General features: G+C 35.7%; 1 protein-coding gene across 4 annotated transcripts in view; it reads right to left on the bottom strand.

The window, feature by feature from the left end:
* Nucleotides 1-8828, bottom strand: part of LOC117295732 (neurexin-1-like) — a 97036-nt gene extending 88208 nt beyond the window's left edge. For 2 of the 4 annotated variants that reach the window (XM_033778455.1, XM_033778481.1), the window contains exon 1: nucleotides 8537-8827. The gene's annotated coding sequence lies outside the window, so the exon portion shown is untranslated. Of the gene's footprint in view, nucleotides 1-8536 lie in introns of all 4 variants that reach the window. The other 2 variants (XM_033778464.1, XM_033778472.1) reach the window with 2 other exon arrangements.
* Nucleotides 8829-16512: the final 7684 nt, after the last annotated feature.

Genomic DNA, 16512 nt, shown 5'->3' with positions numbered 1-16512 from the left:
TAAATGTGTTTATTTGTTTTGTAAAGCGCATTGCGAGTACTTGCAGTACTGAATTGCGCTATATAAGCATTTCTTCTTCTTACTATTATTATTACATGGGTACATGGGGTATCTCAACATATGCATAAAATGACAAACCTGTGAAATTTTTAGCTCAATCAGTGTCGAGTTGCGAGATAGTAATGAAAGAAAAAACACCCCTGTCACACGAAGTTGTGTGCTTTCATATGCTTGATTTCGAGACCTCAAATTCTAAATCTGAGGTCTCGAAAAATCAACTTCTTTCTCAATAACTACATTACTTCAGAGGGAGCCTTTTCTCACAATGTTTTATACTATCAATAGCTCCCCTTTACTCTTTACCAAGAAAGGTTTTTGGTTCATAATTATTTTGAGTAATTACCAATAGTGTCCACTGCCTTTAAAGCTGTTCTTTCTAAAAAAATAAACAAACCATTAGATTTTAAGACCATTTCGATTAGGGCCTATGTAAAATGAAATGATGATGCCCAACGTAAAACATTGAAAACACCTCTATTCCAACAAACCCAACATTGCAAAAACTACAAAATACAATCAGTTTCAACCAAGCAAAACTCTCTCACGCTTTGTCTGTCTATCTCTTTTTGTTTCTTTCAAGGATGTTATCATTATACATTTCTTGAAACCAAGGATACCTTGTAAATGAACTTAATCACTGCAGCTCTCAAGCCTGGAGAAGAACGATTGCTTTCTATGACAACTGGAAACACATGGGTTAACCTCCACTCTTCCAACACAAGTTCAGTTCTCCCACAGGTAGGCCTACTACCAATCGTAGTGCTTGAGACCTACGGCTTAATACCATCAAAAGGACAAAGCGACACTGATAAAGTAACTTGCTCATGGACACAGGTGCCACGATCGGGACTTGAACCCACACTCCGTTGATCAGAAACATCAGAGCTTGAATCTAATGCACCTAACAGCTCAGTCATGACACACCATAAACTCATTGAGTCAAGTTTATTATCACCATCTAAATAGTTGACTGCAGGATCTAAACAGTCAGTGGTATACTACATGTACACACAATAGATTTTAAATGGTTCCCCACTCCAATCACTGGTGTACTGCTATATTTAAATATCTTAATTTTCATGGTTCATTCTATTGTCTGAACTCACTGTCCAAACATTTCCTTTCATGTTATTTTACAGCTCAATTAGCTTGAGCTTACTTTGAGAGCAAGGCTTTACTTCCAGCTCATTTTTACCTCAAAGTAATAAATAATGGCTCCAAAACAAATGAACTTCCTGAGTCCATTAGTAAGAAAGCAGCGATAGATTTTTAATTATCTATTTAATCATCTACCTTTTGTTTTTTAATGGTGGGGTAGGTAAGGAGCCGACATTTACTGCATAATAATATGTAGATTTCCTCAACAGAATTTCCATTTCATTATCTATGCTAACCTTATGCAAGGCAAAATGCATAATAACAACTGCTTATGGTTCTTATGCATGACACAACAATTCAATTATGAATGCACACATGCATCCAATCTTGTTGATTGATTCTGAAATACCCACCCTTATATAGATATTCAGCAAATAATGTCCTTACCATTGGAAAACGAGTCTTTGGAAATTTGGTCCAGTAAAGCAAACTGAAACATACAACAGACTCTTATGTGGTACAAGCAATGTACATTGTGTTCACATTAATGTAGACAAATATACTCATGAAGTTTAATGTGTCAAACATTGTACTTGGGGAAATTTATAGTAGGAGATCCCTTATAGCTTACAGTTGAATATTTCATCCAGCATTTGTAAAATGCTTCACGTTTCAACCCATAGCTTAGCAAAGTATTTTTTCGAAGACTATAATTTCTGCAAAAGACTTACACATCTGTGAAAAAAAACTTGTCCATTTGGTTGGTAAGTTGTTTGCAACAGCTAATTCTATTTTCTCAAAAAACTTAAACCTGATAATATCTTTGCCAAATTGGAAATTCCTAAAATGGGCACCACGAGGGGGTTATCATCCATGTATTGAGTGATTTCCAGGTCATGTTCCTTGTGTACACTAGATAACATGTCACAGTATTCTCAAGCAGTCAAGCAAATAAACAGGAACCAGACTACTTTGCATATACCTGCCTCTAATATCATTGGTTATATTACAGTATTTAAATTGGCAGATACAGCTACGACTATGACTGTTGGTAAGTGTGTTGCTAAGGACTTTCTAATTCTATTATATTATTGTCTTAAGTGAAATCTACTTTGTTTAACTCACAGCTCACATGGAACATTTCCATCTGGAATACACACAAAATTAAACTTAATTCCAAAGCAAACACTATGAAGAGACAAAAAGCAGTCCCCTGAGTATAATTGTTGTTATTTGTTTAAATCATGTAAGCCTATTTCAACAGAACAATGATGGCGACCAGTCAACAAGCTTCACGTTGTGCTCTCACTATTATTTGTTTAAATCATGTAAGCCTATATTAACACTGGAATGCTTTTAAAGCACACTCCTGATAATAGACTTGTCCTTTGTTAAATTAAATGCATGAATGAGGCAGTGTTCATTGCTTTATGGATTTAGAAGATAAAAATCAATCAACTTCACAAATAGCAGCAAATAATTGCAATTTTGAACTGTGAGTGCACTTTCACTAATCAATTAAAAGGTTTGCTAAACAGCAAGTATTTTATTCCCGTCAAAATTGCTTAATACATAAATAAATAAATTAGACACAGTTTCTGAAGGTTGTCTTTTCCAAATTAATGGTTTTCATTATCTTTTATGTTTATTAAGTATTTTATGAACTAATTTCCTAGCTGGCAGTCCATTACATTGAAATCATCACTCTACATCCGTTGGGTTTTATCTGATAAATATTTGTCCTAAAACAAACCCTGGTAAAAGTCACTGTTCGCCTGTTTCCATGGCAACCCATACAACACACTAGTAATAACGACTTGATTACACTTCTTGGCTACTCCAAGGCTATTGATTCAGTGTATTCCAGTGAGTGGTTCTGTCATGAAATTGACTGAACTTTTACAAGACAGAGATTATTATTTGGTCAGTAGATGTGTGACCAAGTCCTTAAAGTACACTAGTACCCTCATACATTTTCATTCGCATTTTATAAAGAAATTCATTTTCAAAAGTTCAGATGAAGGCAAGAGTCATCTGAATCCAAAATAAAATACAAAAATCAAAATGATGCACATTCAAGTCTTATAAAAGCAAATGACATTATGGATGTAGTCTCAGTAAGGTACTTTAGAATTAATGAGAAAGAGTTAATTTTTATCCTGTAGTTTTCAATTAACACTCTATATTTAAACATTATATGATGATGTTATCGTATGGTCAATATTTCAAAATAAGTAATACAGATATTTGGGGATGTTGAAAAGTTGTCTTGACTTTGCCGTTCTTTCTGATAAACACATTTCTCTGGAAGACTATTAGTGGATATAAACGTTGCAATCATTGAACTTTGAGATTGATGAGTTCTTACCATTAATTTTTCAACATTTTACCAAGATTGCACAAACTACAAGAAAAAAGTTCCAGATAAGCCTTTTTAAAAGAGTTTTTATTTAAATTTTCCTCAGAATAAAAAATAAGAAACAAAACAAAATGGTATTACCATCAATACAAACTCTGTTTACAGAATTTTCAAATATGAGCAATTTCTATGAAAACAAAGTACATTTGATCAACAAGCTTATTTAGATGTTTGCTTTAGATATACGTAGATGTTGCTATGTATGGTACCTTCTTATTAAAACCTTGCTCACAAAAAGCCCCTTTTATAACCGACAGTAACCAAACACTAACTAGTTAAATTAATAAACTTTCAATGTCTTCATTTTCTGTAGAGGTCTGCCTCAAATCAATGCAAACAAACCGGAACAACTTAGGCCCTATTTCAATTGTCTAAGAAACTTCAGCTTAGCTGTGTAAATACTTCACCCCTAAGTCTTTGTTCACAAATCTATTTGGGATAATCATACTGTAAACAATAGGCCTAACACTGGTGATAAAATAAAACAAAATTGAAACAAACAAATGAGTCTCAGAGGAGAAAAGAAGCTTAACTAACATGTTTTTTATTAGTGCAAACAGTGCATTTTGACTGCCAGCAACAATAATTAGTGTCATTTGGTCTTATCGTGCTTGTATGTCCATGTAGACAATGCTGTTGTCTTGTGTGATTTTATTTCACTTTTAAGCCTATGCTAACTTTAAACGAACTGATTATACTAGAGATGACAAAACCCAAAACAAAAACCATGCTACCTTTTTGAGGATGTTTTATATTTTTATAAAAACATGTTTAGACTTGCAGCTTTTTTGCAATGTTTTGCAAAGGCTCAAATAATCCTATCAGATTTAAGTTAGAAGAAATGCCAATAACCAAAGAATTGTGTAATATTATTACACACAAACATAACATGCCAGCTTGGGAGTAAAACTAGCAAGTGTGACATAGTTTGGACAATCAGAATAGTTACCATGTAAGACATAGTTTTTCAGCTTTATTACAAAACCCAAATTGCTATATTACTGGTAGCCAATCAGCATGGAAATTGACTTGTAGTCCATGGATGGTGACTACAGCAATCTGTCCAACTCAAATCAACATAGCATTGGATTCCTCAATGATGTGCTTTTCCCATGGTAAGCCAAATTACATATGTTCTGACTGCATACATAACCTAGGTTTATTGGTGATGTTATAGTCACTGGCTTTGAGGAGGGAATTCAAGTGAGGTATTGATATCATGCAAGCTGGGAATTGTACTGGTCACAACGACCTAGTTCATTGCAGTGAGTTGATTGGTTTGATGTTTTCCTTATCTATCTTGTATTCCCTTATGCTACTCTCACACTAGGGAAAATATGCTAGCGAATGGGCTTGCGAATGGAATTATTTGACAATCGCTCAAACTTCGCAACATTCGCCGTGTTTCGTAAGCGTTGGTAACAATTTCGTAACGTTCACTAGTCATTCTCCACCTCTTTTCGAAGATCACTCAATCAAAAAGTGACATATTCTTGCGATTATGAATAAATTCTTGCGAATAAAAATGTTTACATTCGCGGTGAATTCGCCAGACAATTGCGATTGGATGGTGAATATTGACCGAACTTTGTAAGGAGATGGGGCATGACGGGTATCCGCTCCGAATTTGTTACGAACGCTTACAAAGACACGGCGAATGTTGCGAAGTATGAGCGATTGTCACATATTTTCATTCGTAAGCACATTCACTCTAATATTATTCCCAACAGTGCGAAACAGCTTTGGGAAGCGCTTTTTAATTTCACCGAATGTTGCGAAGACAGTCATTTGCCGTAGATTTTTGTAAGCATTGGTAGCCATAAGTAACGTTGGTAAAGCGTGCGTAAGCGTTGGCAACTTTCGTAAGCTATTGTAAGGCATTGGCAATCATTGGCTAGCGTTGTTAAGCATTCATACAAATTCGTAACATATTTGTGTGGACAGGTCGAGGGACCCGAGGGCAAACGTGAAAATATTCACTATCAATTCGCAAATTTTGGGCGAATTCACCGCGAATTTCAAATATCCATATTCGCAGAATATTCACCCAAGTGTGAGAGTAGCATTACTGCGTGATACAAGGAGAGAGGGTTAGCATGAGTGATCAGCCTGCAGCTCACAAGGCTTGATATCAAAATGCATGGAAGAATCAAGGCTACAAACACATATTCAACGTTGAGTCATGGCACATTTTATTCTGTACCAGAATGTACTTTTAAAACAAAATGTTGCATGCTACTTCCTTTGTAGATGGTTTTATTGCTTCTAGTTACTTTAACCACATTATAAAGCCACGAAATTACATGTCACTTTATTAGTATGATATAAATGTAAACAAAATAGGCATGACACAGTGTAGTGTAGAAAGGTCGTAAGACACGCTTTGCACTAACATCCAGCAACCACGCAAATACAACTGTTTGTCTACTCAAAACAGTCAGTCTTTATAGCTACAGAAATTAATACATGCCGAGTGAGATGTCCCCTACCCCTCCCCCAAAAAGAGAGCAGAAACCCCAAGTGTCAGATACACCTTTCTTTGAAGGCAATATGTTAGCAAATAGACTGTGAACGTCTACAACAATTTTGTTTCCTTGACATGTTAAAGTAATTTAAGTGGGAAATGAGAATCAATATTTGAATATGCAATGAGACTTGCACATCATACTGAACAAGATGGAGAAATCCTTACTTGGAACATGAAATCCAATTGGTCTATGGTTAGGATTGATCTTTCCGGAGGATACTTCTTTAATATATTTTACATCTTAAAACAGATTGCTTTGTACTAAAGAGAACCTGTCAAGACTTTTTCCTACTTTCTTTCCCAACCACGTACCAGAGTTAACATTGTCTATCCAAGGATTGCTGTAATCTATGCTGCATGTAATAAAATCAGTCATGCATTCATAATGATTTTTTAAAGCTTATTATCAGAATAAATATATAAAAGGGCTGCTACAAGAAAAGGGTTTCAGTTGAAATAATCATCAACTCATTTCATACTTTAAAGTGAAATGTTTAAAATGGCCGAAGATAGCAGTAATGTATTTTCAGCCTTTTTACTATTTGTTTCTTATTTCATGTACTTTGTGGTGTCATTGTTTTTAGCGCTAATAAAATCCACGTTTTTATACCATATCTAATGAAATGAATCGAGGCAGAGGCCTATTTGGATTTTAGAAAAGAAAAAAAAACCTCCTGATCGAATTTAAATTGTTAGACAAGGTAGAATCCTGCATTTCTTTGCAACTAGATCACTGGATCTGAAGTCACTTCCAGAAAGCATGTAAGGCCATCCCAATTGGTGGCTACAGCTACAGGTGTTGCTAAGGGTGTCATGACGATACTGTAAGCCGGAGCCGCAGCTGTAAGCCCCAGAAAGCATGTCATGTACGGCCATCCCAATTGGTAGCTACAGCTACGGATGTTGCTAAGGGTGTTGCTTATAATATGATACTGTAAGCCGTAGCCGCAGCTGTAAGCCCCAGAAAGCATGTCATGTAAGGCCATCCCAATTGGTGGCTAAGCTACGGATGTTGCTAAGGGTGTTGCTTATAATATGATACTGTTAGCCAGAGCCGCAGCTGTAAACCCCAGAAAGCATGTCATGTAAGGCCATCCCAATTGGTGGCTACAGCTACGGGTGTTGCTAAGGGTGTTGCTAATAACATGATGATGCTGTAAGCCAAAGCCGCAGCTGTAGCCCCAAATTCAGACACGGAAAAAGTTTTGATATTATTTTCAGCTGGATGAATAATAAGTGAGTTCTCTTCAGATGTACACTTCAGAAAAAAGTAATTAAATTATTACCAAAATAGAAAATGAATTAAATTATTCTTTATCTCCAATCCAATTATTATAGTATTTAACAATCTATGGAAAGAGAAATAGGTGGGACAAAATTATGTCCATTTCAATAAAAATGGCACAGTAACAATGTTATCGACAAAAATAATGAAGACAATCCGAACAATTTTTACAGTTAAAAATTCAAGTTTGCAGCTGCACTTTTAGTGTGCATATTGTGTGATGAATATTAATAAAGGTCAGACATTAATTGTTATTTAGAAATACCCCAGACAGTTTCTCTACGTTTCACGTGGGGGTGTTTAAACGGTTGATAATGACCACTGTTTATGACCGGCTGTCTTCCTCGTGCCAGGCGTGCAAGATTATCACGCGGAACACAATTCATAGCTATTAGTAATAGCACGTAATATATTTCTAAGGGGCGCGTGCGTAATCTATTTCTACGCGCACGCGTAATCTATTTCTAAGCGCGCGCACATACACACGACCCACGCACAACAGACTCTTATTTCAAACTCGAATTTTCAACTTCCAAAGTGTCTATAATTGTATTTTTAAATCATTTTTTAACAAAATGGCATTTTATGAATGGGAATAAAAGAGTATTGACTCGTTCTTAAACGTCCTTTTCAAACCTTGCAGGGTCGTTGCCATGTGCTGAAGGCCCTCGCCTTCAGATCGGGCCTTTATCACACAGCAACGACCCTGCAGGTTTTAAACGGCTGTTAAAGAACTCGTCGCTACCTTTTTTTACCTTATGCAAACACTCTGATCCATCAGGTCATACATCTCAATTCATTTTGCGTTTTTGTTTCTTTTTTAAATTTTTAAAGAGCTTCAACCTTGAGTAACATTTGATTTATTTCAACTCATTACAGAATGGAAAGGTATATATAAATATTGTACTGTGGATTTGAAACAGTGAAGCATGCAATAAACATACAGTCATTTGTTTTTCTTCAAATGCACACAATCATCTATTTTTAATAAACCACATGGATCATTCCCAGCAAAATATAAATGCAATGCAATAATCTCCTAAAGGCCTCAGTTTCAAGATGTCTAGTCAAATGTTGAAGGTTTCCTTCATAAATATATGATGCACTACACTAACAAACATTAAGAAATCATTGGGAAAAGCCTTACCAACACCATCTCAAATTCCCTAGTCACATCACTTCAGATAACATCCTCACTGTAGTTAGCTAGCAGCGTTAACATCAAGCAAAGACTATTCCTCCTAATGATCAACTCCCAATGCTATAAATACTGTATGCTGAAGCTTGCGCAGTAATCATAGGTCATTAATGTAGAACAGACTGTAGGTATAGCTAGTGTGGTCAAGAAGTGTCTTTGCATGTCCACTGTTTCACTGTATGGTGTGTTGTACAGTGATGATCAGGTAGAATGCTGGGTGATAGTGTTGAGGTTAGTATAAAGGTGCATATACATGTACTAGATGTGATGAGGTATCGCTACTGTCAAATAGACTAAAACCAACCGGACTGCATACTATAGCAAGACAACCACTCACTGGTTCTCACTGTGGTTGTACAAACTATGGTGTGTGATTGTGTCATGACCTCATATCAATTACTATGTGAGGTATCACTACTGTCAAATAGACTAATACCAACGACTGCATATTATAGCAAGACAACCACTCACTGGTTCTCACTGTGGTTGTACAAACTATGGTGTGTGATTGTGTCATGACCTCATATCAATTACTATGTGAGGTATCGCTACTGTCAAATAGACTAATACCAACCGACTGCATATTATAGCAAGACAACCACTCACTGGTTCTCACTGTGGTTGTACAAACTATGGTGTGTGATTGTGTCATGACCTCATATCAATTACTATGTGAGGTATCGCTACTGTCAAATAGACTAATACCAACGGACTGCATATTATATAGCAAGACAACCACTCTCTGGTTCTCACTGTGGTTGTACAAACTATGGTGTGTGATTGTGTCATGACCTCATATCAATTACTATGTGAGGTATCGCTACTGTCAAATAGACTAATACCAACGGACTGCATACTATATAGCAAGACAACCACTCTCTGGTTCTCACTGTACAAGCTTGTGTGTGTTTGTGTCATGACCTAAATACCAATTATTAGTAGCTAGTGATGCAAAATTGCCTTTCATGAAACTTAAACATTAGGGAACGATAGGAAACCATCTGTGTGTGTATATGTGTACAACACGAAAACACCAAATCAGAAATAGTTCAATCACATAACAATCAAATGTGGAAGGCTAATGTGAAATCACGGTATATAAAGAAACCGGTGTTTTGGTAAACCAAATAGGTTCTATCAAACAATAAAACGTATCGACCGACAAAGGAATAGCACTGAGTGTAAAATCTAATTGCTAACTAGCAATAAATGCAACACAACTAAATCATATAAAGGCAATACAAAGTAAGAGGAATATAAGGTTAAATAGACGGAACTCCCAAAGTTTTTCCGTACACATGATAAACAATAAAAAGGATTACACAATAAAACACTCAAGGAATTTATACATCTTAGCAGCATGTGTTCGAACAATCAACATAATGGTTTAAACTCATATTGAACTGTACCATCCATCTTGAGTCTTACTCCAACTACCTTATCGAACAAATCTTTCAAAATACAATAGAAAGAAATAATCAAAGCTTACCTGTATCAACAGAGCACGTGGTAAAGATGCAAGAAAGGGATTTAGGAACGTACTTAGGGAAGTAACAAATGTTCCAAACAAAATCTACGCAAAGTGTAACTATCTAAACACTTTCTAGAAGTCATTCTTGCACTAGGCTGATTTTCGCTCTGAGGATCCAGAGGAAAACGAGCCAGGATATACCAAGCTGGTCACGCACTCGGACAGGAAAGTTAAACTATGATTGGCCAGAAATATTAAAACAATAACATCCTGCTTGGGCTTAACCAATGAGAAAAGAAAAATGTGTGTGCAGCTAAAGACAATCAAATCTGGGCACACTTCAAGGAAACTACTGACCTTGCAACAGTCATTGCAACATAGCCTTACGTCATGTCCCTGGGAAAAATCAGAAGAAAATTGATCGTATCACCAAGGTTGCCAGCAAGATAATAGGTTTCGAAGTAAAACCCATGAGAGAAATCCTAGACAAACAGTATGTAAATAAACTGAAAGTTATAACCCAGAATCACCCACTTCACTCATTCATTCACATTCTCCCATCAGGAAGGTACCGTTCTCTCTCTACTCGCACAAACCGGTTCAGACTATCTTTTTTACCCAGTGCTATTCATCTTTTTAACTCACTTTTTATAAGGTGACTTAGTTGTTGTTTTTCCATTTTAATCAGTGATGGTGAGATTTTGATAACATTTCTCTCTTTTTAAAATTTGAAATAGCCTTTTTTTATTGCTTAAACTAAATTTTTGTAATTAATTCTGTCTTTTTAAAATGTAATGTTTTATTGTTTTTCTATAAGTATCAAATTTGAATCTTTTTAGTGCACACAGGGAAAACAATTTTCATTTTTTACTTGTAATCTGTGATGAAATAAATAAATTGAATTGAATTGAATTGAATTGAATTGAATTGAATTGGGGGGCAACCAACTGCTATGTCTTATGGTCAAGGAATTCCTGGACAGTGACTCTGGCCACTCCTCTCCAGGATGTGGTACTATAAACAAATGTTTCTCAGAAATCTAAAACTAAGAAAGACTAACACCCATACAGGAGATGAAAGTTACAATAGTTACTCTATAATAAACTTAAGAATCTTCGTTGTACAACTTAAACTAAATAAATAATCTTCGTCTAACTCTTAAACTTAAGTAAGAATTCTACGTCGGACTATTAAAATTGTGTTATAATATGCAATTTATAACAGGGTCCCACAAATATGAAAACAAATTTATCAATATGAATTTTTAGCTGCAAAACAATCCTATGTTTTCATTGTATATGATTATCTTCCTGAAAACGAGCAGACAGAGACGAGAGATAGCGAGAGACAGGGAGAGATAACTAAAGTCAAGACAAGAAAACATTTTGATCATCACCGACAAGGATCTATCAAGCGCGACATGTGAAGATCCAGCTTAAGGACTGATGTAGCCGGCTTCTTTCAATTTATGTCGTTGATAAAAGGAATACATATTAATGGCAAGTTAATCAGGGAAAGCACTCTGACGCTCGGAATTTCTCAGGGCATTCACATTAAATGTTTGTTTAATGTTCGGACATTCATTCCTCATAAGTCGGATCTGTGCTGGATGATGAGTTTCCTTCTTGGTAACAATAACAAATATTAGAGAGTGCTCTCTTAAAAAAAATCTGTATTTCCTGTTTGAGCAGAAATGGGAAGTGAGTAAACAACTTGTCTCCTGTCAACAGTTTCACAGTTCTTAGATGGCTCAACAATTTGTACTGATTTTTTGTAGATTTTTAATTTGTTTAATTTATTTAAAGCTCAAACACAAAAGATAGATAACTTGATCATTTCAATTAGTAGGCTTCAATTCCTTTTGCCATATTGCAAAACTACTGTCAGTGAAAAAGCATTGAATTTGTTCTGTCTAAAACTTAAAGACAGGCGTATGCTTTATTCTTAAATGTTGATGAAATTAACAAAAGCGCTTACTCATTTGTTTCTTTTTGTTTTGTTTTTGAAACAAAAGTAAATAATAAAGGCTTATGATTTTATGACTCCTTTCCATTCTTATTTTCCACATTATTGTCTTTAAGTCCATAGCCTTCAATAATTATACTCAGTTCCAGACAAACATGTAAAATACTCAAAGCATGAACTTACTGCATGCTATAAAACTAAGCACTGGCCATGGTATTGAAACGACCAAAACAATATAAACTAGACAATGGAATTCCTAAATCCATACCCCTGCATTTACATGTTAATCTACAATGTAATTACAGCGCTAGCTGCTATTACCAATTAAACAACTCCATTAGTGGATAATATAACTACTGAGTCATGAACACAAATCTACATCATGAGTAAAATGTGTTAAGCTGGAAGACTCGTGAGCCATTTTGGAGTCATGTTCACAATCTCAAATTATGTCCTCTCTTTAGTTCAGTAAGTGAAATAAATAAATAATTGTTTACACCTTTTTCTTCAGGCCTACTGAATAGAGTGCAAAGTACTTTTGCGGATTCCTTGTGCGGACAGTTTTATGGTGAATATTCTAAAACTTAGTATTAAATATCAACAAATACTCAAAAGTTTTGAGGCATAAAATACTTTGGGCCTACTTTAGAACATCTGCTCTAAAATGGAAAAGGTCTAAGGTTTGAATCTCACCCAATACCTAGACCTGTGTATATTTTACCCAGGACTCTGTAGAAAGCACAAAGTATAAACAGATCAGTGTATGTGATGTAATTATAAATTTTTCTTTTAGGATATATATATGAACAAATATATTGTACTTGCCTTTGACCAATGAGGAAGGAAAATACATGTTTGCAAAGTCCAAGATTTAACAGTTTATGACAAAATGTAACAATGAGAGAAATGATGTGGTAAAATATGCCAGGTTTGAAGAAGGAAATATTAAAAACTTTGTGTTTTAAGCAACAGATAGATATTTATGTAATACTGAATTACCAAAAGGATTATGAAACAAAACAAGTTTAGACATTATGCAGACCATTGTTCCTTAGAACGTTATCAAGACATACACTGATGCTCAATAGGGATATGCAGCAACACATGTCTGGATCATTCCATAGTAATACAACCTATGCATTGAGAAATTGATTGTTGATGAATGTTATCAAATAAATGACTCCATCCAACTCTTGCCTCTTAACTGTTCCATAACAAAGCAAACCAAAGCTAGTATGAGACAACCATAATATGGAAATGATAGCGTTCAATAAGTAGGTTTTAGCCCATATGAGCCAATTCCTTTGGGACAGTTTGACCAGGTAGTATTCAAATTCAGCAAGCTCCTTGTTAGACTCGATGGCTCCTTATCATGGCTTCTTATGCAAATTGATTCACTCACTGCTTATGGTTCGCCTTGCAGTTTGACTCTATAGTAAGTTGTTAGTCTGGATAACAGTTTGAATATAGATATAGATGATAGATGATGAAAAATGAATACAAGGGTAAGGGCTGAGAGGGGAATCTTTACAATTCTTTAATTGATTTATTTCCATCATAGAGCTATATATAATGACTAGAGCGCTAACTTGCTCCGCGTTTTGAAGCCACTCTGGGCGCAGACATGTTTGATGTGTTGCGTGACTACGGAACGATTTTAATTTTAAGAGAACACATAATGCCGCGATTTTGTTTTTACTTTGGCGTGTGCGCCTACATACGCGACTGCCCATTCGGGTACGTCCACGCTACGAAAGGCGTAAGTTCGACTTAATTGACGTACCAAAAAAAGTGTACTCGCCTTTTAAACATACTGCACATGACGCTCGCAAATAGCCGTACAATTGGCGTACAAAAATTCAAGCTTTTGTATTGGTTTGTACATAAACATGGATGCGCCCACAGTGCTTCAAAACCTTAGTGTGTGTAAAACGGGGTGTTAGCGCTCTAGTCAATATATATATAGCTCTATGAAATCAATCCACTTGTTTGCCATGTTGTAGGGGTGGATATGGTGGTGGGTGGTGGTGGTGGTGGGGGGGGGTGTTACGGTCCATCAAAAACATTCTTATAAAGGTAGACAAGGTGTTGTGGAGCAAAAGATTTACTTCCAATCTCCAGACATTACAGTCATTCACACAATCATAATTTACAAAGTTGCAAGTCTTGCTCGCTACATCAGGTAAAAACTCACACTAACTTGTGTAATAGCATGAAAGGAAACAGATTGATGTAGATGCCAATGAAGAAGCTACAATTATTCTTGAAGAACTAAGCAAAAATAATATTTGTCCATAGACACATGGCATCCATATTTGCACACACTTTTGTGTAGCTCTGCTTGGCGCCAGACATACTGCTCTGGGTGTTATAAAATGCATTGAATCCTACAAGCTCAAGTGAAGTGCATCGAGACGCTGCGCTTTTTCAATTGCTTGCGGTGATTAGACCATGTTTAGCATTTCAACAGTGAACAAAAAAATCAGAGAGGTTTGCATTTTCAGATGGTCAAGTAAACTGTCTATCAAGAGTGAGCAGGGCAAAGCTGTCTTATATTATGCAAACACAGACCTTAATAAATCCATTTTCCATCCTATCATTTCAATTCTACACTTCTGTACTATAAACTATTATGCAGACAACAGATTTTTGTGGTTAGTGAATGATAAGGTATCAAGGACAGTTTGAAGATATCACTTCTATCATTTTAATATGGCAATTGTTGAATAGAATTATCATATTATAAATAGATGAAAAGATAGATTTGTTATACATCATTTGATGCAAATTCGACTAAGCTCTATGCAGATGCGCATGTTATTTCTAAGTATTAAATGTCTTAAATTCCAAATGCTGTTTTTAAAAACAATCAACATTTACTCTACTTCAGTGACTTCAAGATAATTAAAAAAGTATATGGTTCAACAAATTGCTTCATTAGGTTCTTTTTCATTTTCATTTTTTTTTTCATAATTGGTTTATTATTTTAAAAACAAATTCCCATGGCGACCGGAGGTCGAATTACAGGAAAATATACAGAGATTAAAAAATAAGAAAAAAACACACTATTTCACATTATTTAAGAGTAGTGGTGCATTAAGATTTTAAATAAGGGAATAAAAGTGTAGTGACTCGTTCTTTCACAGCCGTTTAGAACCAGCAGGGTCGTTCCCGTGCGTCAAAGGCCCGAGCCGAGGGCCTTTATCACACGGGAACGACCCTGCACGGTTTTAAACGACTGTGAAAGAACGAGTCACTACTCTTTTATTCACATTCATAAATGCCTTCTTGGTTAAAAGGCGTAATAAAGTAAGAAACTCTGTAAACCTTATCCGTTTCCGACGTGCTTGAGCTCGGTATGTCACTATTCCTGTACATGTACATGTACGGTGTTGCGTTGTTATGACTGAGACGGCTATTTCCGACAGTTTCCCGCTTCGTTCGTGCGCATGCGCGTATAGTCTTGGTGCAACACGTTCTGACTTCTCGTTTTCCTTTCACACACAGCGCGGCCAACTTACTGACAGCACCCGCATCGCCTGTAACAAGAAACGTCTTGCACCAAGACTAGCGCGGAGTATCTGCTCACAACTGATTATAAACACTGGTCATTATCAAAGGTTGAAACACCCCCACGTGACGCACTCTCCACCAATAGGAATAACAAAACTGTCTGAGGTATTTATGAATGGAAAACAAACTGCAACTGGTTTATAATTGAAGAACAGGTGAAAGGGAATTACAGCCAATAGAAGGAGGCAATATAACAGATCAGCTGGCAATGTTATCAGGTTGACAATCTCAATTCATTAATCATGCATTGTAGTACACTGCATTACCTTTTGTCAGAAAATATCATTCATAAAGAAGGTATTCAAGCATCTTTTAGCATTTGCAAGGGAATAAATCACAAGAGTCTCCTGGTATAATTGAATCTCAATACAAGTTATGAAATTATTAAATCTAATTTATCTCTCAGAGTAAGCTGTCGATGAGACAAAACAATTAACAATAACACCAACACTTGTTTATTGCCTTGTTATGTTGAAGTGCTGAATTAAAGAATTACTATTAAGTAACTTTTGTTTTCTATACAAAATAAGAAGAGAGTACAGCCACCTACAAAAGCCATCCATAATGACACAAGTGTCAATACAGCCACCTACAAAAGCCATCCATAATGACACAAGTGTCAATTAATCTTTTTAGTATTTAAATGTAGAAGCAGAAGGTAACTTGATATTGTTTATACCTTTATTGGGCGTTTCTATCACATTGGAAGCTTTTAGCTCTAACTTAATTATTATGTCATTAGAGGCTTTTCCATGCAGTACACACTTACACAGCAAGTAAAGCAATTGAATACAAACAACAAATATTTGGTTTGGTTTTATACAGATTGTGGCATGAGAAGTTGAAGTACTTCTTTAATGGTGGCCGTTAAGAGAGAGCCATTGTGTTCTTGCTCACCTTTAACACTGTGCTTTTT

Source organism: Asterias rubens, chromosome 1 (assembly GCF_902459465.1).
Source record: "Asterias rubens chromosome 1, eAstRub1.3, whole genome shotgun sequence".
In the NCBI taxonomy this organism is placed as follows: Eukaryota; Metazoa; Echinodermata; class Asteroidea; order Forcipulatida; family Asteriidae; genus Asterias; species Asterias rubens.
Note: the sequence above shows the minus strand (reverse complement) of the source record. Positions and strands in the feature narration are given on the sequence as shown.